The following is a 22,600-nucleotide window of genomic DNA, read 5'->3' as shown; positions in this document are numbered from 1 at the left end:
CACATTCCCTAAAGGTAGCAACACGCATGGATAAGCTTGTCAAGAAGGCATATGCCATGCTTGCCTTCATTGATCAGGGCATAGAATATAAAAATCAGCAAATCATATTACAAATGTATAGAGCTTTAGTTGGGCCATATTTAGAATGTTCTGCACAGTTCTGGTTGCCATACTACCAGAAGGATGTAGAGGCTTTGGAGAGGGTACAGAGAAGGTTTACCAGGTTTGCAGGGTATTAGCAATGAGGAGAAATTAGACAAATTTGGCTGGCTTTCACTTGAACATTGAAGGATAAGGGGTGACCTGTTAGAAGTTAACAAAATTATGAGAGCATTGATAGAATGGATCATTGGAGTCTATTCCCAGGGTGGAGAAATCAATTGCTAGAGTACAAAGGTTAAAGGGAAAAGGGAAAAGAAGGAGATGTAAGACGCAAGTTTTTTACACAGATGGTGATAAGTGCCGAGAATAGGTTGCCAGTTGAGATGGTGGAGGCGAATATAACAGTAATGTTTAAGAGGCAGCTTGACAGATATATGAAAGCCAGGAGATCGAAGGATACGGACCACATAGAGTCAAGAGGTTCTTTAGTTTACAAAAACAGTATTAGTGCAGTCTTGGTGGGCCAAAGGGCTTATTCTGCACTGCTTCATTGTTCTTTGTTAATTAAAAATCTGTCCTTTTCTGTATTCCACAGATTTACCATCCTTTGAAAGAAGTAATTGGTCTGCATCTCTTACCCGAAAATTGAATTCTCAGTCTGGATTGCCCCATTTGAGAACACATCTACTCAATGTCAACATTGACAATTCCCCTTCAGATCTCCTCTTGTCCTTTAAAACTCTAACAAGTGCATGTTTAAACTGTTCAATCTCTCCTCATAGGACGAGCCTTCCTGCTCTTGAATTTATCAAATGAACCTTCTCTCAACTGCCTCCAATGCAATTCCACTCTTTCGCAAGTAAGGAGACTAAACTGTATACAGTGCTCCAGATGCGCTGTCACCAATGTGTTGTACAATAGCATCAACACTTCCCTACTTTAATACTCCATTCCTTTAACAATATAAGTCAAATTTCATGTGCCCTTCCTCTAGCCTAACATACCTGCATACTAGTTGTTTTATGTTTAGGCCAGATATGCAACCATTCTGAGCTTAATAGTTAAAATTGCCACATAACAATTGTCGCCATTGTCTGAATTAAGCAGAGCCCCTTTATTTTTATCTCCTTGGCCAGAGCAAGATGAAAGCTGAAAATGTGTTGCTGGAAAAGCGCAGCAGGTCAGGCAGCATCCAAGGAACAGGAGAATCGACGTTTCGGGCATAAGCCCTTCTTCAGGAACCCTGATTCCTGAAGAAGGGTTTATGCCCGAAACGTCGATTCTCCTGCTCCTTGGATGCTGCCTGACCTGCTGCGCTTTTCCAGCAACACATTTTCAGCTCTGATCTCCAGCATCTGCAGCCCTCACTTTCTCCCCAGAGCAAGATGAAAATCAAGAATAAATACCCTTCAGGAAATTACTATAGATCAACCATGTTGTAGCTTGCTGTTTAGGAACAACTTTAGCTGGAACATACTATTGTATAAAATATCAATATATTCTTCTGATTTGAAGATACTTAATGACATTTTGTTCAATTGTGAAATAAATGTGAAAAGTGCCAATTTTGATACAATTATTTGCAGAATTAAATATTCTATTCTTTCCCCAGGATTTCACTTTGCTTCTTATAACACGAATTGTCTTTAAATAAAAATAGAGCTTAAAGTAAGCTGCCTTTAGAACATGTTGGGTTGGCTGCATTAAGGACAGTGTGTACCCTGGCCTCTGATGCTGTTGGGATCATCCATCAGCAGCAGCACTGCTATTCGAGCAGGCATTTGTTACCATGTCGTAAACAATTAACTTCAGTTGAAAAATTGCACAGGGGAAGCAAATGCTTGAGACAGCTTGACAATGGAATTTCTACCTGGCTGGGCTTAAAATCAAAATGCTTCAGATCTCTGCTTCACAATCTGTTATGTGTGGGTCAGAAAGTCGTTTGCATTTCTCAAAAACTGAATATCACAAGACAAAGTTGCAGTAATTTTTAAATCACTTCGATCATTCTTGACTTTAATATTACTTTTCTGAATGAGTAAGGGAATACTATAGAACATAGAATATGGAATACTACAGCGCAGTACAGGCCCTTCGGCCCTCGATGTTGCACCGCCCTGTGAAACCAATCTGAAGCCCATCTAACCTACACTATTCCATTCTTGTCCATTTGCCTATCCAATGACCATTTAAACGTCATGTTAGAAATTTTAAGTGCAAGAGAAAGCCATTTTCAAAATTTGACAACAAAATGTATGTTTCTTACCTAATATTCCTGAGAAGTTGTTATTTGCTATGGACCTTTCGTAACAATTTCTTTTCAAAGGAAAGAAGTTTTATTGCTCAAAGTTACTGAACATGTCAAATGATACAAAAGTTAGATGCCAACAACACTTTATTTGTAGGTTTAGCTGCAAATTGTTATTGCTATTCCTATTTCAAGGACAGTGTATTCAATGTTTTATCATTCAATTCCTAAAATGTTAACTTAGTTTGTAATAAAATGGCACTTATGTCAAGTAGAGTAAAGCAAATTGTGGATATTTATTAAAGCAGTAACACATGACAGTTAGTCTTGATTTTTGCAGTGGGTTCCTGTTTCAAGGAAAAAGCAGATCACTGAACCACTGATGAGTGGTTCATTATGTGCCAAGGTAAGTCTTAATTGAATCATAGAGTCATAGAGTCATAGAGATGTACAGCATGGAAACAGATGCTTTGGTCCAACTTGCCCATACTGACCCGATATCCGATATAAATCTAGACCCATTTGCCTACACTTGATCAATATCCTTCTAAACTCTTCCTATTCATATACCTGTCCAGTTGCCTTTTCAATGTTGTCATTGTACCAGTCTCCACAACTTCCTCTGGCAGCACATTCCATACACACACCACCTTCTGTGAAAAAGTTGCTCCTTAGGTCCCTTTTAAGTCTTTCTGGTCTCACGTTAAACCTTTACCTCTAATTTCAGACTCCTTTACCCCTTGGAAAGACCTTGTCTATTTACCCTATTCACACCCCTCATGATTTTATAAACCTCTCGAAACTCACCCCTCAGCCTTCGATGTTCCAAGGAAAATAGTCCCAGCCTATTCAGCCTCTCCCTAAAGTTCAAACCCTCCAACCCTGGCAACATCCTTGTAAATCTTTTCTGAACCCTTTCAAGTTTCGCAGCATCCTTCCGATAGGAAGGATACCAGAATTGCACGTAATATTCCAAAAGTGGTCTAACCAATGTCCTGTACAGCCGAAACACGATCTCCTATACTCAGTGCACTGATCAATAAAGGTAAGTATACCTTCCTCACTACCCTATGTGACTCAACTTTAAAGGAATTATGAACATGCACTCCAAGGTCTCTTTGTTCAACAACACTGCCCAGGACCTGACCATAAGTTCTGCTTTGATTTGCCTTTCCCAAAATGCAGCACCTCACATATATCTAAATTAAACTCCATCTGTCACTTCTTGGCCCCATTGTTCCATCTGATTAGGATCCTGTTGTGCCCTGAAGAACCTTCTTCACTGTCCATTACACCTCTTATTTTGGTGGCATTTTCAACCATAACTGAAAAAACTCAATCAACTTAGTGAGACATGATTTCCCATGCACAAAGTCATGTTGACTATCCCTAATCTGGTCTTGCCTATCCAAATACATATACATCCTGTCCCTCAGAATTTCCTCCAACAACTTGCCCACCACCGATGTCAGGCTGACTGGTCTATAATTCCATGGCTTTTCCTTACCACCTTACTTAAATAGTGGCACCATGTTAGCCAACCTCCAGTCTTCTAGCACCTCACCTGTGACTATTGACGATACAAATATCTCAGTAGGGGGCCCAGCAATCTCTTCCCTAGCTCCCGCCAGCGTTCTAGGTACATCTGATCAGATCCTTGGGATTTATTCATCTTTATGTGTTTTAAGCCATCCAGCACCTCCTCTTCTGTAATATGGACATTTAACCCTATTTTCCAAAACTATCTCATGTCCCCTTTTTGTCTTCCTGATTTCCCTCTTAAGTATGCCTTTATATTGTTCTAAAGATTCACTCGATCTCTCCTGTCTATACCTGACATATGATTGTTTTTTTTTCTTGACCAAAATCTCAATTTCTCTAGTCATCCAGCATTCCCTACACCTTTCACCCTAACAGAAATAGACTGTCTCTGGACTCTTGTTATCTCATTTTGGAATGCTTCCCATTTCCTCGCCATCTCCTTGCCTGCAAAGATCCTCCCCCAATTGACTTGTAAAAGTTCTTGCCTAATGCTGTCAAAATTGTCCTTCTTCCAATTTAGAACTTTAAATTTTAAATCTGGTCTATCCTTTTCCATCACTATTTTAAAAGTAATAGAATTATAGTCACTGGTCCCAAAGTGCTCCCCCACTGATACCTCAGTCACCCGCCCTGCCTTATTGCCCAAGAGCAGGTCAGGTTTTGCACCTTCTCTAGTAGGTAGATTCACATACTGAATCAGAAATTTTTCTTAACAAACTTCTCTCCATCCAAGCCCTTAACACTATGGCAGTCTCAGTCTATGTCTGGTAAGTTAAAATCCCCTACCATAATCCCCTATTATTCCCACAGATAATTGAAATCTCTTCACAAAATTGTTCCTCAATTTCCCGCTGACTATTGGGGGGCCCATTGTACAATACCAAAAAGGTAATCATCCCTTTCTTACTTCTCAGTTCCATCCAAATAACTTCCATGGACGTATTCCCAGGAATATCCTCCCTACATACAGTAGTAATATTATGCTTAATCAAAAACACCATTCTCCCTCCTCTCATGCTCTCCTTTATTTCCTTCCTATAGCATCTATGTCTTGGAACATTAAGTGCTGGTGCATATGAGTGGTCATTCAGATTCCTAAATGGAGATGTTTGTATGCTAAATGCATCATTAGCTCAGAATTTTGAGGAAAAATAACAGTGACTTTAATGCATACATTATCAATAATATAAAAAAACATTAATTTGTGCCACTTTGCTGCTAACCCAGTGCAGACAGTAGTTCACCATCACATTCCCCTATTTACACAAAATTGCTAAATTTATGTTATTTAAACATATTAAACTCTCTGGTGAAATTTAGTGCTTGCATTTAATAAGTCAAGAACCCTTGTGTAGTGATTGTAACAATGTCAGGCAGGTGGCCCTCATAGAATAAGAGTTCCCTGACTGGAATTGTTAATCTGGTCCAATCAGGGAGCTCTGGCTGAATGATATAAACAGGAGTATTAGAGGTTCTTTCAACTCTGAGAGCTGGCTCTAAGTGAGCTGGACCAGTGTGTCAACTACTGTGCATATGAGGATGACTTGGTGATGGTTTACCTTTAGTTGATGAGAGTGGGATTAATAATGTAACCATGCAAAAGTGTCTATCAGTTTCAAATAGGCATTACAACTAACTTTGTCATTAGAAAATGCGGCAAGTATAGCATGAGTGACAGGGTATGCCAATTGTAATGGACACCCTTGCCAGGCTGACTGAGCCCGGGGAACACCACTTGAGTGAAGGCAATTGCATAGCCCCATTCCAGATATATCCTAAACAGAGGGACTCTAGGTCAGCCCACAGAAACCCCAGAATAAAGCCAAGCCACAGCCAAATCATTAATAGTTTCCTCAGGATCCAGGCCAACAAGCCATTGTAATTGATGCCAGGGTGCGGACTTGAGACAGTGAAAGCAACCCACTAGGCCTGAATTGCGTAAGAGAACTCATAGGCCGGTGTCCTGGAGAAAGCACAATCTGGAAAGCCGGGTTTGGAACAGTTAAGTTGCATAGTAACATCCAAATCAGAACCAATCAAAATAAACATCTGGTGAAGCGGTCACCCAGTTCTAATGGAGGTCGATACTGGAGCAACTGTTTCAGTGATTACAGAACCAGTCTTTAACCAAATTGTCTCAAGTTTCCAACTCTTAACTTTGTGTAAGACCTCAACAAGACTGAGAACCTATGCTGGGGAACCTTTACAGATAAAGCGTATAACTTCAGTTCCGGTCTTGTGTGAGAAGCAGCTGGTTCAGATACCACTGATTGTAGTGAAAGGCTCAGGCCCAAGCCTGATGGAGTGAAATTGGTTGAGAAAGATTCACCTTGATCGGCTCAACATTTTTGGATTTGTAAGAGGCTGACTGAGTGAAGTCTTAATAAAATATCTTAATTTTTTTTAGGGAGGTATATGGACAATCAAAGGAGCCAAGGCCACCTTGCATATTGACCAAGAAGCAGCTCCATGATTCTGCAAGGCCTGCCCAGTGTAATTTGCCTTACTTGTAAAAGGAAAACACTGGAATCAGAAGGCTGGAAGTGAAGAAAACATCAGACCAGTGCAGTTTGTGCAATGGTCAGCACTGGTTGTACCGATTGTGAAACCCAATGGGTCAGTTTGCCTTTGTGGCGATTTTAAACAAATGGTAAACCGCTTCTTGCAGCTGGATAAATACCAAAACCGTCCCATCAAGGACTTGGGTGCCAAGCTGGCCTGGGAAGTGTCCTTCACGAAGCTGAGCATAAGCCATGCGTACCTGCAGTTAGATGAGGATTCCAGAAGTATACTACAAGTAATATCTATAAGGGTTTGCACCAATATAAGCGACTTCCATTTGAGGTACCATCAACCTGTGCCCATTTTTCCACAGATGATGGAGAACATTTTACAAGATCTAGCCGAGGTTCCATTTAGCTGGATGACATACTAATAGCAGGAAAGACCAATAAAGAGCACTTAGAATACTTGGACATGAGGCATTTCTCCAAGGTGGACGCATGCCTTAGACAGGAAAAATGGGTGTTCCGGGTACCCCAAGTGACTTATTTGTGCTACAGAGTCTTCAAGACCAGGTTACACCCATTGGAAGATAAAGTAGGGCGGTCAAATGTGTCCTGGCTCTCATGTTGGTACTGGAGCTTAGGTCTTTCTTTGAACTGAAGAATTGTTAGGCAACGTTCATGCATAAACTGGCCCCCATCTTGGCACCCTTACATCTGCTGTTGAGAAAAGGGTCAGCCTTGAAAATGGTCTCATAGCCAAGACACAGTCTTTAGGGCTGTGAAGAAGCATCATCCAAGGTCTTAGCACACTATGATCTCAAGCGAGATCTGGTGCTGACATGAGATGCCTCCTTTTATGGTATCAGGTTCTGGTGGCTCACAGATGGCCCAAATGACAGGAGTGGATAATAATGTATGCTCTCCAGACTTTTACTAATACAGAATGCAAATATGCCCAGAGAGACAAGGAAGGTGTAGTGGTCATCTTTGATGTGAGAAAGTTCCACCAATAGCTTTACAGTAAATCTGTAACAGTAATAGACCACAAATCCCTGCTAGGCCTACTCAAAGAGGACCAGGCCATGCCACCCATAAGTTCAGGTTGAATTCAGCAGTGAACTCTAACACCAAGTGCATATCATTGCAAGTTGGAACACCGTCAGGGAGGCCAAGAAGCAAATGCAGATGCTTTGAGCCCCCTCCCGCTGGCAGATACTCCACTGGTGATGCAGCCACTGGAAGAGTACGTAACAGTTTTAATGTTTCTGGCCTCCCTTCTGGTCACAGCTGACAACATCAGACTGTGAGCGCAAAGAAAAAGCTACCGGAACTAAACCAGCTGGTGGTACCGGGAGAACAGAAGGGCCATCACAATCAGGAATGAAATCTTCCTAAACTCAGTGAGACTGGATCATTGGAGAGGGCGTTATTTTATTCTGGGGAGTGAAATGATTGTCTTGAGCGAAGGTTGCCACTTGATACTGGCTGACTCCACCAGGAGTGTTTAGCACTACTGCCTCACAGCACCAGGACCTGGGTTCGATTCCAGCCAAGGGCGACTGTCTGTGTGGAGTTTGCACGTTCTCCCTGTGTCTGTGTGGGTTTCCTCCGGGTGCTCCGGTTTCCTCCAAAAACCCAAAAATGTGCAGGCCAGGTGAATTGGCCATGCTAAATTACCCACAGTGTTAGGTGCCTTAGTCAGGGATTAATATAGGGCAGGGGTTTGGGTCTGGGTGGGTTACTCTTCAGAGGGTCAGTGTGGACGTTTTGGGCCAAATGGCCTGTTTCCACTTTGTAGGGATTTTATGATCTATGAGGGTGAGTCAGGGGTTTCCAAAATAAAGATACTGGTGAGAAGTTATGTCTGGTGGCCAGGATTAGATGTTGACACAGTTGCCAGAGTGCCAGCAAGGACAGAAATTATCATCAGTAGCACCACATCTTGGGAATGGCCAGGTAAACCCTGGACTCGTCGTCATGTTGACTATCTCGCCTTTTCATGGGCTCGATGTTCCTAATCATTGTGGACTCTCATTCAAAGTGGTTCATTCATCAAACACGGGGATGACGGTAGAAAAGCTGCAAGCATCTTTTGCAATACATGGACTCTAGGAAGTATTGGTCACTGATAACAGGCCATCATTTATCAGCAGGAAATTTGAATATTTCTTGAGGTTGAAAGGCATTCGGCATATGAGGACAGCTCCATAGCATCTATCCTCCAGTGGCTGGCAGATAGAGCAGTTCAAACTTTTAAGACAGGCTTAAAGAAACAGCCTACAGCTTCATTCGATACCAAACTGTCCCGGTTCCTGTTTGATTATCGGACCACCCTTCATGCAACTGTAGGGATAGCTCCAGGAGAGTTGCTAATGGGGAGAAACTCCACACAGGTTAAATCTGGTCTTTCCAAACCTGGGGGCAAGGGTGAAATGGTATCAAGAACATGAATGCCAGACACAAGACGAAGTTTGGTGCCGAAATCAGGAAAATGGCCCTACATGTGTAAGAGTTGAGAGTGTGTTGCTGAAAAAGCACAGCAGGTCAGGTAGCATCTGAAGAGCAGGAGAATCGACATTTCGAGAATCAGCCCTTCCTGATGAAGGGTTTATGCCCGAAACATCGATTCGCTTGCTCCTCAAATGCTGCCTGACCTGCTGTGCTTTCCCAGCAACACACTCTTGACTCTGATCTCCAGTATCTGCAGTCCTCACTTTCTCCCTGCATATGTAAGAGGCATGGTTGACGAGAGTTCAAGTCTCATGATGTACAAAGTTTGGGGAGGTGAAGAGGTCCTGAACAACCACGTGGACCATATGAAAGTGCAAGACTTGCAAATAGGGCAAAAGCAAAACATACATGGCACTCAGAACAGCCAGAAAGTTTGTCAGAACCTGTAGGTTATCCCCCTCCTTCTAGTGTGGAAGAAATAATGGAGTCTGAGACAGACACGGTGGATGTTGCAGCCTTGATGCCTTTACCACCCGAAGAAGAGACCCTTCTGAGACACTCTGGGCTCAGGAGGCAGGCTATGGTCCAGTACACGGAGTTTGTATCAGAGGCCAAGTCGAAGGAACCGGCCCTGGTATGAAAATGCCCGAGGAGCGGCTACAAGAGAGAGAAGAGGCCTATATCCCCGGACATAGAGGGGGAAGGATATAGTGATTGTAACAACCAGATGGATCTCACAGAGTAAGAGTTCCCTGATTGGGGATGTTAATCTGGACCAATCAGGAAGCCCTAGTTGACAGATATAAACAGGAGTTTCAGAGGTTTGCTTCACTCTGAGAGCTGGCTCCAAGGGAGCTGGTATTATGCATGTGTAAATAAAGGATGACGTGTTGATTGGATACTGGCCTCAGTGGAGTTATTTCACCTTGTAATAAGGCAACTTAGGTTCCTGCAATGCCAGCCAACCTCTTCTCCCAGAAGACAAAGAACTAAATAGTGACATTCCTGCAGCTAATTGCTTCTAAAAGTCTCTAACATTTTAATTTACATTTCATTTTTTGTCTATGCCTTCTGTCCCTTTTCTCTTCCTCTTAATCTAATTTTAATACCTATTTCCTTTTTCCTTCTGCATTTCATTTTTTCGAATTCACTCTATTTTCTTTTCTATCTTCTTTTTGCTTAAATTTCTTGATGAAAGGTTATTGATTTGTTGTTCAGTAAGGTCCCAGATGCTTCATTTTCCTTTTGTGCTGTGTCATAATTAAAATCCCATTGTTTTCCTCAGCAATCCCACAGTGACTCATTGTGCACAGTAAGAACAAGTACACAGCATGTCTCAACAAGAATTGCCGATGGTTTTTCATGATGTGCAGTGTTATATCGTCAATTAACTATTTAAAATGTTTCCCAGGACTCAATAGTTGATTTGAAGTTTCATTAAAAACTGTCAGGTTTTCTCAATTGGAAACTTGTCTCAAAAGGGACAGGGATTTTAAACCGAACAACATTTACCTGCAGTGCTTAATTATGCCTGTGACAAGGTGAAATAGAATATTCACGACTAAAACAATGGCTGTTATGTTATGTTCATAACTTCCAATTATGAAACAGTTGATTCTGCTTGTGATTGCAAAGTATGGCCAATGAATGTCACTGTAGAGCAATCCAAGTCTGAACACTTCTGGCGTTCACCAGGAGCAATGCCAGGAAAAGTTCACCGTTACATATTTAATTTCTCAAAGGAGGTCCATTCTACCTATTTTCTGGGTAAAAGCCTGCTCTTCTATTTTTTCCATTGCTGCATGGAAGCTGACTAATTCATTATTTACTTCCACAAAGATGAATTTCAAGCAACCACCTCTGTGGTATGTTATCACAACTCAAACCACCTTGCTGAAGAGTTGAGCTGGAGTCTAAGTTGGAAATATTGCAGGGTATCAGGGAGGAGGAGATTTACCTGAATACTTGGTTGCAGTAGGCAGCAAAATCACTGAGTTTAAGTAGCACTTTACAGTTGGCCAATGATCACGGAGAGGAGGATATGAATGCTCATGGAGCAGGTATCCAGATTTAGGGTGTAGAGATGAGATTCATTCATGGAATATGGGTGTTGTTGTCTGGGCCAGCATTTATTGCCCTTCTCTAGTTACCCTTGGAGAATGTAAAAGTATGGGAAACACTCTGATAAAAATAATAGTTGACCAGGTGGTGAGGCAAGAATTGGCACTCATCTCTAAGGTGGAGGATTGGGTAGAAGGCTAAAAATTCAACTTCCTTCATTACAGCATTAGCTCAGTACCACATGCAACTGAGGAAAACTAAAGAAACTGTGATCATTTTATCGTAAAGTTCAGAAATGAATGGTGTGCATACCAGAGTACGAATAATCAATGGGAGGAGTGTGACGTCAATGGAGCAAGCATTGAACTTGGGTGAGATAACCTGGAACAAAAGATTGGCAGGAGAAACTGCAGCTGAATAATGGGCTACCTTCAAAGATATGAAGGATCACATGTAGTCAAGGTATATTCCCTAAAAAGGGATGTTGTCTAAGTCCTTTCAAACTTGTCTGAGACTTCGATTGAAACCTCATTAATTAATTACCCTGGTATCCCATAATATCAGAACAGTCAAATCACTGCAGACACAAATTGGTACCAATGAAAACTTGCAAATTTACTAAGGATCAAGTAACAGTAAAATTTTAATGATAGCTATATTATTCATAATCCAGCCTGGTCCCTTTAGTCAATACAATACTTCCCAGGGAGTCTTGTAACTTTAGTCGGGTTTGTTGTTCTCTTTCCCTCTCACTCCGGATGGTCAGTCAGTCTTTGTTTTTGCCACACTGGTCATTTATTTTTTATTTACAGAAAGTCCTAGAGATCTAGCGGCAAGTAAGCCCTGCTTTCCGGATGGGTTTCTGAAACTTTCTATAGGTCTGGCCAATCAGGGAGACTCGCTGAATGGTTCAAAGTATTTTCAACCGTTTGGATAGCTTGCTGATATTTGTTGCTTTGTGTAGCATGTGCCTACCTGTTTGGTTTTTAGTTGAAAATATGCATTCCTCCTTTATTTGATTGATACGTGGTTCATAATATGTCTGTCCAGGATAACTGTTGTTCGATACGTCCTTTCACACAATGCTAATGTCGTTAGCACCAGGCTTTGCATTATGTCTAAGTTTCTGGATTTGCAATTTGCAGAGTTTTACTTGGCCAACATGTCCCATACTGAGTATCCCTTGCCGTTTCATCAAGTTGGCAATCTACTTGTGTTTTAGCAGCAATGACATTGCTATAAGGAAAAGGAGGATGCATAAATCAGGAGGTTCTTGGATGAAAAAGAAGACAGAAACTAAAATGAAGTGGAAAATGTTTGCTAATAACAGGTAAACAGAAAGTGCTAGAGACACTCAGCAGCTCAAACAACTGAAGAAGAGTCATGAACTTATTAGACTCATTCTGCTTCTCTCTTCACAGATACTGCCAGACCCTTTTTGAGTCTCTCCAGCACTTTATGTTTTTTATTTCAGATCTCCAACATCCCCGGCATTTTGCACTATTCACTTATGATGGGTGTTAGGTGAAAGATACAATTGAGAACAAAGAGGAATACAGAAAGTTTAGAATAGAGGCACATTAAAGAAGCAAAGAGTGATTATGAGAAAGGACTGGAGGCCAACATAAAAAGGAAATCCCAAAGTATGGTAAAAGGAGACGTGTAACCGATTAGAGACCAAGTAGGGCATATACACATGAACGCAACAGCCATGGCTATTTTGTTAAATGTATACTTGACATCTGTCTTTACCAATGCTGTAGATGTCACCCAGGCCATAGTGACAGAGAGGAAAGATTTGTCATTAGAAGAGTTCCAAGCTGATATCAGGAAAGGTTGAATAGACTACTGATACTTTATGTTGACAAGATACAGGAAGCAGATGAAATGCATCCAAGGACACTGAAGGAAGTTAGCATGGAAATGATAGGAATGCTGCCTATAAACTTTCTTCCCTAGACTCAGGGGAGGTACTACAAAACTTCATACATTATGCTGTTGTTCAAAAAGGTTGGATCGATAGGCCCAGCAATGATAGACCAGTCAGTCTAACTTCAGTGGTGGGAAAGATTCCAGAACAACTGCAGAGGAACCTCGATTATCTGAACGAGATGGGCAGGCACTATTTCATTTGGATAATTGATTATTCGGGTAATCAATTTTACCTTAAACAGGGGAAGTCATGCTGATCTAACGCTGTGCTCCACCGGAGAATTTGTTTAAATCTATAATTTTAACGTGTTGCGTGCAAGAGGACACAGATTTCACATGATGAACAAAATAAAGCAATGATAACACGAGAAAACATTTTTAAAATGCAGCAGTAGTTACCATTTGGCAAGGAGCGGTGAAGGCAGCATTAAACAAAGTCCCAAATAGCTTCTACGATCGCAGGAGCATTTGTCAGTTTCTGGGTACTCAGTGTCGCGATAGAAAAACAGAAGCATCGCCTCACACGTGTTTACGTTCTCGCCCATTTTATTCATGAACAGCCCGGTAAAGTGAAGGGAATATATTTTCCTTTGCAAAGGGCAGTGCAACTAACCGTTAACTAAAAAATATCCAGCCGCTGATGCTTGAGGTGCTTGTGTTTCTTTGTTTTTGCCAGAGTTCTTCAGTACAGCTAAATCGAATTCAAAGAACAAAGAACAAAGAAACTTTACAGCCTAGGAATAGGCTCTTCGGCCCTCCACGCCTGAGCCGATCCAAATCCACTGTCTAAACCTATCGCCCAATTCCTAACCATCTGTATCCCTCTGCACTCCACCTACTCATGCATCTGTCCAGATGCACCTTTAATGAATCTACTGTCCTGCCTCTACTACCTCTGCTAGCCATCTGTGTAAAGTACTTTCCGTGTGTATCCTCCTTAATTTTTCATCTCTCACCTTGAAAGCGTGACCTTTTGTCATTGAATCCTTCACCCTGGAAAAAAGCTTATCTCTGTCTATACCCTTCATGATTTTGTAAACCTCAATCAGGTCCCCCCTCAATCTCCTTTTCTCTAATGAAAACAATCCTAACCTGCTCAACCTCCCCTCATCTGACACTCTGCACCACCTTCTCCCCTCTTGCAACATGCTAACTCCTTGCCCTTCTCAGTCCCTTCATACTTCTCCCTTATTGTAGTTCAGTCACACCTCAGCTTTGACCCAATTATCCACATTCCTCTGATCCTGCTTCATTTGAATTACTGCTTCCCCGACCACATTGCCACTTTTTTCAACTAACACTAAAAATGTAATCTGTGGTATGTAAGCACTTCCATTAAAAAAAAACTAGATAAATGGTGAGTTTTATAACATGCTACATTTCTTTGTATTTTGTTTGTAGTACAGTTTATTATCATGCATGCTAATAAACCTACTAATGGAGAACTCAGAGATTAGAGTGAATTGTCACAGGTAAAATATTTCCAGCAATTAGAATGTAAGCTGATGACCTTATTGTGTAACATTGCCTTCATGAAATGGCATCATGCCATGTGTAGCACGCATTGTAGAGTTAGTTTTTCTGGTGTTATGTTGCATGGTCCTGAACGTTACTGAGGAATAAGTGAGTTTCACAATCCTTGTTGGAAATGTGTTGCTGGAGAAGCGCAGCAGGTCAGGCAGCATCTAGGGAACAGGAGAATCGACGTTTCAGGCATTAGCCCTTCTTCAGGAAGCAGGGCTAATGCCCGAAACGTCGATTCTCCTGTTCCCTAGATGCTGCCTGACCTGCTGCGCTTCTCCAGCAACACATTTCCATCTCTGATCTCCAGCATCTGTAGACCTCATTTTCTCTTCACAATCCTTGTGTGTTCTAACTGAGAAAGATTCATCAAAGCCAATCTATTACGTGCAATCAGGAGCAGTTTATTTCTTTCAAGAGGGAGGGGAAACAATTTGATGTTAGACCCCTTCCTTATTCTTCAGAACATGAAACCATATTTTATTAGTAGGAAGTAGACAGCCTCCTGCCAATGCTTCCAAACAAAGAAGAGTACAGCACAGGAAATGGCTGTTCAGCCTCCCAAGACTGTGCCAACACATGATGCCTTTCTAAATTAAAAATCATTAGCCTCTGCGCAGTCCATATTCCCTGCCTATTCATGTACCTGTCAAGGTGCCTCTTTAAAGTTGCTATTGTATCCACCTCCACCAACTCCTCCAGCAGCACATGCCAGATACTTAGTACTCACTGTGTAAAACACTTGCCTCTCACATTTCCTTTAAATTTTTCTCCGTTTATCTTAAACCTATGTCCCATAGGAATTGACACTTCTACCTTGAGAATAAAATTCTGTTGATTTATTCTATCAATGCCTCTCATAATTTTGTAAACTTTTATCAGGTCTCCCCTCATCCTTCGATGTTCAAGTGAAAATACACCAAGTTGTCCAATCTTCCTAATAGCTAATACCTTCCAAACCATGCAACATCCTTGGAAACTGTTTCTGTATCCTCTCCAAAGCCTCCACATCCTTTTGGTAGTGTGGCGACCAGACCTGTACACAATACTCCAAATATGGCCAAACTAAAGCTCTTTACAGCTGCAAGATGACTTGCCAATTTATACATTCTGTGCTCCAACCAATGCAGGCAAGATGCCATACGCCTTTATGACCATCTTATCCATTTGTGTTACTACCCTCCCTATCCAAGTTCCTGATGTTAAGGGGGTCCAGGACAATGTACAGCAAGTTAAAATCACCAACTACACCAAGTTGTTTTTACATTTTTCCATAATCAGTCCAAATATCTGTTCCTTGATCATCTATTGGCTGTTAGGAGGCATGTAGTACAATCCCATCAAATTGATTGCACCTTTCCCATTCCTGGGCTCTATGGCCTTGTTGGATGAGCCCTCCAAGATGTTTTACTTCAGTAAAACTGTGATATTCTCCCTTACCAGAAATGCAACTCCCCCACTACTTTTACATACTTCTCAATCTCACCTTATCTAAATCTTGAAACATTAAGCTGCTAGTCTTGCCCTTCTCACAACCAGGTCTCTGTAGAAGCCACAACATTGTATTTATATATGTATTAATTCAAGCTCTAATTCCATCGGCCTTACCTGCCATTCTCCCGGCCTTCAAATAAATATGCCTCCAGCCACCAGTCCTGCCATGTTCAGTAATCTCTCCCTCTCCAGTCTTAGTCTAATGGCTTTAACCTATAACTACCCTTTGGTCATTTTACTTGCTGATCAACTGCTCTGGTTCCTGCCCTCTGCCATTTGAGTTTAAACCCCCCCAAGTGACACTCGCAAATCTCCCTGCCAGGGTATTTGTGTCCCCAGTTTAGGTGCAACCCATCCTTATTGTACAGATCCCACTGCACCGAAAGACATCCCAACTGTCCACATAACCGAAGCCCTCCCTCTTACCTGGTTCTTGAAATGCACTATCGTTCTATTCCTAGCTTTACTTGCATGTGGCACAGGAAGTAATTCTGAAATTACAACCTTAGAGGTCCTGCTTTTCAACTGTCTATCAAACCATACTTTGCTTCAGTATTCACTCGTGAGAGGGACCTTGTCGTTTATGAGGACAGCATGAAAAAGGCTGATATGCTCGAACAGGTTGATGTTAAGAAGGAGGATGTGCTGGAAATTTTGAAAAACATGAGGATAGATACGTCCCCTGGGACAGATGGGGTATACCCAAGGTTATTACGGGAAGCGAGGGAAGAGATTGCTGCACTCTTGATGATGATTTTTGCATCCTCACTGTCCACTGGAGTAGTACCAGATGATTGGAGAATGGCAAATGTTATTCCGTTGGTCAAGAAAGGGAATAAGGATAACCTTGGGAATTATAGACTAGTTAGTCTTACATCGGTGGTGGGCAAATTATTGGAGAGGATTCTGAGAGACAGGATTTATGGTTATTTGGGAAAGCCAGTGCGCTTAGAAATAGTCAGCATGGTTTTGTGAGGGACAGGTCATGCCTCACAAGCTTTATTGAATTCTTTGAGAATGTGATAGAACACATTGATAAAGGAGGAGTAGTGGATGTGATGTATATGAATTTTATCAAGGTGTTTGATAAGATTCCCCATGGTGGGCTCATTCAGAAAGTAAGGAGTCATGGGATACAGGGAAATTTGGCTGTCTGGATACAAAATTGGCTGGCCCATAGAAGACAGAGAGTGGTGGTAGATGGAAAGTATTCAGCCTGGAGCTCGGTAACCAGTGTTGTTTCACAGAAATTGGTTCTGGGACCTCTGACCTTTGTGATTTTTATAAATGATTTGGATGGGGAAATGGAAGGGTGGGTTAGTAGGTTTGCCGATGACATGAAGGTTGGTGGAGTTATGGATTGTGTGGAGGGCTATTGTAGGTTGCAATGTGACATTGGCAGGATGCAGAGCTGGGCTGAGAAATGGTAAAGGCAGTTCAGCCTGGAAAAGTGCAGAATTGTGAAGTGATTCATTTTGGAAGGTCAAATTTCAATGCAGATTATGGCATTAAAGGCAGGATTTTTGGCAGTGTAGAGAAACACTGGTGTACAGGATCTTAGGATTCACGTTCATAGATCCATGTCAAAGTTGCCGTCCAAGTTGATAGAGTTGTTAAGAAAGCGCATGGTGTGTTGGCTTTCATTAGCAGGGAGGTTGAGTTTAAGAACTGTGAGGCTATGCTGCAACTTTATAAAGCCCTGGTTAGACCATACTTGGAATACTATGTTCAATTCTGGCTGCCCCATTATAAGAAGGATGTGGAAGTTTTAGAGAGGGTACAGACGAGGTTTACCAGGATGCTGCCTGGACTGAAGGGCATGTCTTATGAAGAAAGGTTGAGGGAACTAGGGCTTTTTTCATTGGAGCAACGAAGGGTGAAAGGTGACTTGATAGACGTGTACAAGATGATGAGAGGCACATATAGAGTGGATAGCAAGAGACTTTTTCCCAGAGTGGAAATGTGAGGGAGCATAATTTTAAGGTGATTTGTGGAAGGTTTAGGGAAGATGTCAGAGGTAGGGGTTCTTTACACAAAGAGTGGTGGATGCATGGAATGCACTGCCAGCAGTGGTAGTGGAGTCAGATCCATTAAGGATATTTAAGCAACCCTAGGATAGGATAGACACATGGATGATAGTAAAATGAAGGGTATGTATGTTAGTTTGATCTTGGATTAGGATAAAAGGCTAGCACAACATTGAGGGCCAAAGGGCCTGTGCTGTGCTGTACTGTTCCATGGTCTCACTCCCTGAACCCCTTTCAAGGAGCTCATGTCTCTTTCTGCCTATGACATTGGTACCAATATGGACCACAACCACTAGTTCCTCACCCCCCCCCCCCCCCCCCCCCCGCGACCACCGGCGGACTCAGAATATCCTGTGCCTGCTCTGAGACATTCTTGACCCAGGCACAGGGAGGCAACACATCATCCTGGAGTTTGGTGTGTGGCCACAGAAATGCCTATCTGTGGCCCTGATTATAGCGCCCCCTATCACTACTGCTTGCCCAAACTTTGACCCTCTCACTGTACAACAGAGCCAGTCATGGTGCCACTGATCTCGCTGCTGCTTTCCCCTGAGAGGCCATTCATCCCAACAATATCCAAAATGGTATATCTTTTGGGAGAGGGGAATGGCCACAGGGGACTTTTGGACTGCCTGCACATACTTATTGGTCTTCCTGGTGGTCACCCAACTCTTCTCTCTCTGTGAAGCCTTTATGATAATGTGAAGAGAAAATGAGGTCTGCAGATGCTGGAGATCAGAGATGGAAATGTGTTGCTGGAGAAGCGCAGCAGGTCAGGCAGCATCTAGGGAACAGGAGAATCGACGTTTCGGGCATTAGCCCTTCTAGCCCTAGAAGGGCTAATGCCCGAAACATCGATTCTCCTGTTCCCTAGATGCTGCCTGACCTGCTGCGCTTCTCCAGCAACACATTTCCATTTATGATAATGTGACCAGCTCTCTAAACATGCTATCCACATTTGCAGCCTCATTGAATACTCCATAGTGATTGATCTGCAGCTCCAGGCACTCCATGCAGCAAATCAGGAACTGCAGCTGCACACTCTTCCTGCACATAGACAATTCTTCTATAATGCAATGGTTGTGTTCTTGTGCAATCCCGCATTATAGAAAAATCATGCTTTAGAAACAGTGCCTAAAGGGCTGGTGCTGTAATTGCGTTACAGCCAACACATGTTTTAAAAGTTCATGCTGTAGAAACAGCACTCCAATTCATCAATTGTATTACAGCAAACTTGCATTGATGACACATGCATTATAACAGAACAACCTGTTGCAGTCACCAAGGATGCTGGAAGCATTCCTGATTTCCAATATATTGCAAAGTTCTCCTGTTATTTTGAACCTTATCAACAATAGATAATAATTCAGGAACTGATTATACAACTTTACCCCTTAGATACCAAACTTGGGCCTCTCACTCTCACTCTCTATTCCTAGCAGATTACAACTACAAAAAATAAATACTTTACCTCTCTCCAGACACTACTCACTCATTCCACAAACCTGGTTCCTGACGAGCCAAGCCTATGTCACTTTTTGAGTCATGATGTCACCTCTGGAGCGCCACTGCTACAATCAGCTCCACGTTCGCTCTGACTGACCCCGTTCCTCAGGTAATTATCCTGCTGCTGACATTCACTTCCAAGTTCACTCTCATTTGCTATGTTCCCACTGCTGTTGCTGCTTGGACTGACAGTTTTATGCCAACCTTAATTGGGAATATGTTAGAGCAAGTTGGAATGATTTTCCCTCCTTTCCTGTCAGGTGCTATATTGCATTCACAGTGCAGAGATCCAAACTGTGCCCTCATATTATATGGCACAGCAGATGCTGTCACTCCAAAGTAATCTTCCCAAGCACAAAAAGACATGAGCCTTGGTGAGAAAGTTGGGAAAATCATAAGTGTTCGACAATGAGGAGCTTCTTGATGTCGAGAACAAAAAGACCAATTTTTTCAACCAAGTGTTGAAGGGCAAGATGAGACTCTCATGAGGGAACTGCAAGAGACCTATTTGTGTGCATTAATATCTCATTGGTGGTTATTCTTGCCTTATTAATATGCAGTTTTCCATTCTCCAAGCTGCTGGATAGAAAACAAATGCTGACAATTTGTGACATGAAAGTCAGAGTGATTATGTGGTGAACCCACCTGGCCTCTTGGTCCTTGAGCCCTCCATCTTGGAAACCAGTCACCAACTTGTCTGGGGTAATGAATGTATACACTGTCACAATTACCTTCCCCACTCTGCCAATGTAATGCCCCCTATCTGCTACTGCACTCTCCTCACACTAAGGCTCACGCTCTATGACTTTAAATATTGCCTGCAACATCTTCCATCACTCACCCTCACCCACCCCGACCCCAACACCACTAACCCCAGTTGTCTTCTGTGTTGCCTGCTCACTCACTCGCAACACCTCGCCACCTGTTCCAAATACTCTGCCACCTGCTTTTACCTCCCTTAATATTTGCCTCTCTCTTATTCCAGGCGGAGACCAGCCCATGTTAGGGTACAAAGAATCAAGACAGGTGATGGGCTGCCTTACATTCAGCTCTTCACCCCTTCTGAGAAAAGTATGTGAATCTGACTGTATCCAAGTCCCTGGACTGTTGTTCGATCCTGCCCTTGACTTACTGTTCTCAGACCCCTGAGTGAAGGCTATCACCATTGACTTTACTGACAACTGTGACAAACTTCCTGCCTTTATGTCTGTACAAACTAGCAAGGCAAGGCTGAACTAATAGGACCCTCATGTCTCTAGCTGAGGTTTTAAAGTGCAACAAATGCAATTCAATACAATACAGGGATGCTGTTAGCATCAAGACAGCGACTATAGCAGCTGCCAATCTGAGATATCAGAGACAACAGAGTACAAGGTATCCCTGGAGATCTTGGCAGTACTTCCACCAATGGCGAGTGGGAGGTTACCACGAGCAGGATGTTATGGGAATGCAGGTAATGAGGCAAGTTTATTGAAGATAGCATGAGAAACCGTACCAAGCTTCATGGAGAAATCCCTCCATGTAAATCCTCAAAATTTACTGATCTTGAATAAAATCCAGCATAAATGAAGACAAAGTGGCAATATTTTGAATTCAATTTTAATGGTGCACTTAATTTACATAAACTTTAAATAACAGCTATTTCAAAAGCTGGGAATTTTCTTTTAGTTAGTAATGCTTTTAAGACAAACCTGGGAACAGGTTGAGGTGAATAATAAACAGGAGTTGAGGTGAATAATAAACAGGTAAACACTGATATAGTGATCAAGTTAAAACTTAAACATTAAAAACAAATCCATGGAGGAGAGAACAAGTGTACAGAGAGAGTGTCTTACTGGTGATACCTTACCACATGTTCTTTGTAAAATTCACTGCACAACATAACAGAACATTATGTATTGTGTTAAGCAATGAACTGTTCATAATTGCTTACGTACAAAATTGTTAAACTGTTTTTAAAGTACAAAAAGACATGATTAAGTGAATATAAGAATATGCTGGTTAGCATGAAAGCTTTATTTGTTTTTTTGTTAATTACTGTTAACATTGGTTACTTCTTCACCTGAAGCAACTCAACCTGCCTAGCGTGGAATCCATTATTTTGGAGCCCTTTGGTAATGAAATGTAATGTAACTGAAAGTTCCTTGCATAGGGATAGTCTGTCCCAGTCAAGCAGCATTCCTTGCCCTGCTCTCAGTTAAAATTAGGCACCAATTATTTAATGAATGCCTGCTCTGTACATTTCAAGATGATCCTACTGGCTTTGGGGAGTGGTCTTTGTCACAGTCTTTTGATTAGACTAGGACAAGAATGAATTATATACATCTTCCACTCCTTTGTAACTGCTCCATCTTGCTTCCACAAGAGTAATCGGCTTTAAAAGCAATCCCACATTTTTCCAGCAAAGTGCTTTATCACAGAATTGTTGTGGTGTGGAAGGAAACCATTCAGTTCATCGTACCTGCACCAGTTCTACCACCTAGTGCCAATCTCCTGCCTTTTCCCCATACCCCTGCATACCATTTCCATCCAAATAATCATCCAATGCTCTCTTCAATGTCTCAATTAAAACTGCCCCCACCAACTTGCAGGCAGTGCATTCCATAGCCTAATTACTCACTGTGCGAAAATGTTTTTTTTACATCGTGTGTTTCATTTGCATACCACTTTATGCTACATGCAACAATGGAAATGCAATTTGATAGTCCCATAAGTAGAATTTGAGAGACTGATGTTAATAGTGACCACTTGCATGAATAGCATCAATGGTATTAGCATATTTAATTGCCTTATGTTGTTATTTTGCTACTGCCATTACCACTTTAACTGACCAGAGAGCCTACCTGATTCAGCAGGAAGATTACCTTAATATAAGTGGTGTTATAATGTGCACAGGACTTCAGTTGCAATTGTGATATGAATGGATGGAATGTGATCCATCTATGGATTCATCATATTTGTTATAATTCTCAATTTGTTTTTATCACTGAAAGTCATTTTTAGGTTTTAAAGCTGATCCTTCTTGTGAAACTTATGAAATATATACTGCAATAAATCATGGTACCAGATGTTCAGCAGCCTAACTTTAATTGAACTCCTAGAGTAGATCAAGACATGGCTCACAGCAACTATTGCCTGTTTTAAAGATGTCATAATTATTTGATCTCCAAAGTGAGTGAAGTAGAGTATTGGTTTGATGAGAGTGAGAT

At 41.8% G+C, this 22,600-nt stretch overlaps 1 long non-coding RNA gene across 1 annotated transcript; it reads right to left on the bottom strand.

Annotated features, from left to right (window-relative positions):
• Positions 1-1,733: 1,733 nt before the first annotated feature.
• On the bottom strand, positions 1,734-22,599 carry LOC122549840. The gene is made up of 3 exons (XR_006311679.1): positions 21,135-22,599; positions 19,473-19,477; positions 1,734-1,746 (listed from the first exon to the last, which is right to left on the bottom strand). It is a non-coding gene; the product is annotated as an uncharacterized LOC122549840 (long non-coding RNA).
• Position 22,600: the final 1 nt, after the last annotated feature.

Source organism: Chiloscyllium plagiosum, chromosome 5 (genome assembly GCF_004010195.1).
Source record: "Chiloscyllium plagiosum isolate BGI_BamShark_2017 chromosome 5, ASM401019v2, whole genome shotgun sequence".
Classification (NCBI taxonomy): domain Eukaryota; kingdom Metazoa; phylum Chordata; class Chondrichthyes; order Orectolobiformes; family Hemiscylliidae; genus Chiloscyllium; species Chiloscyllium plagiosum.
Note: the sequence above shows the minus strand (reverse complement) of the source record. Positions and strands in the feature narration are given on the sequence as shown.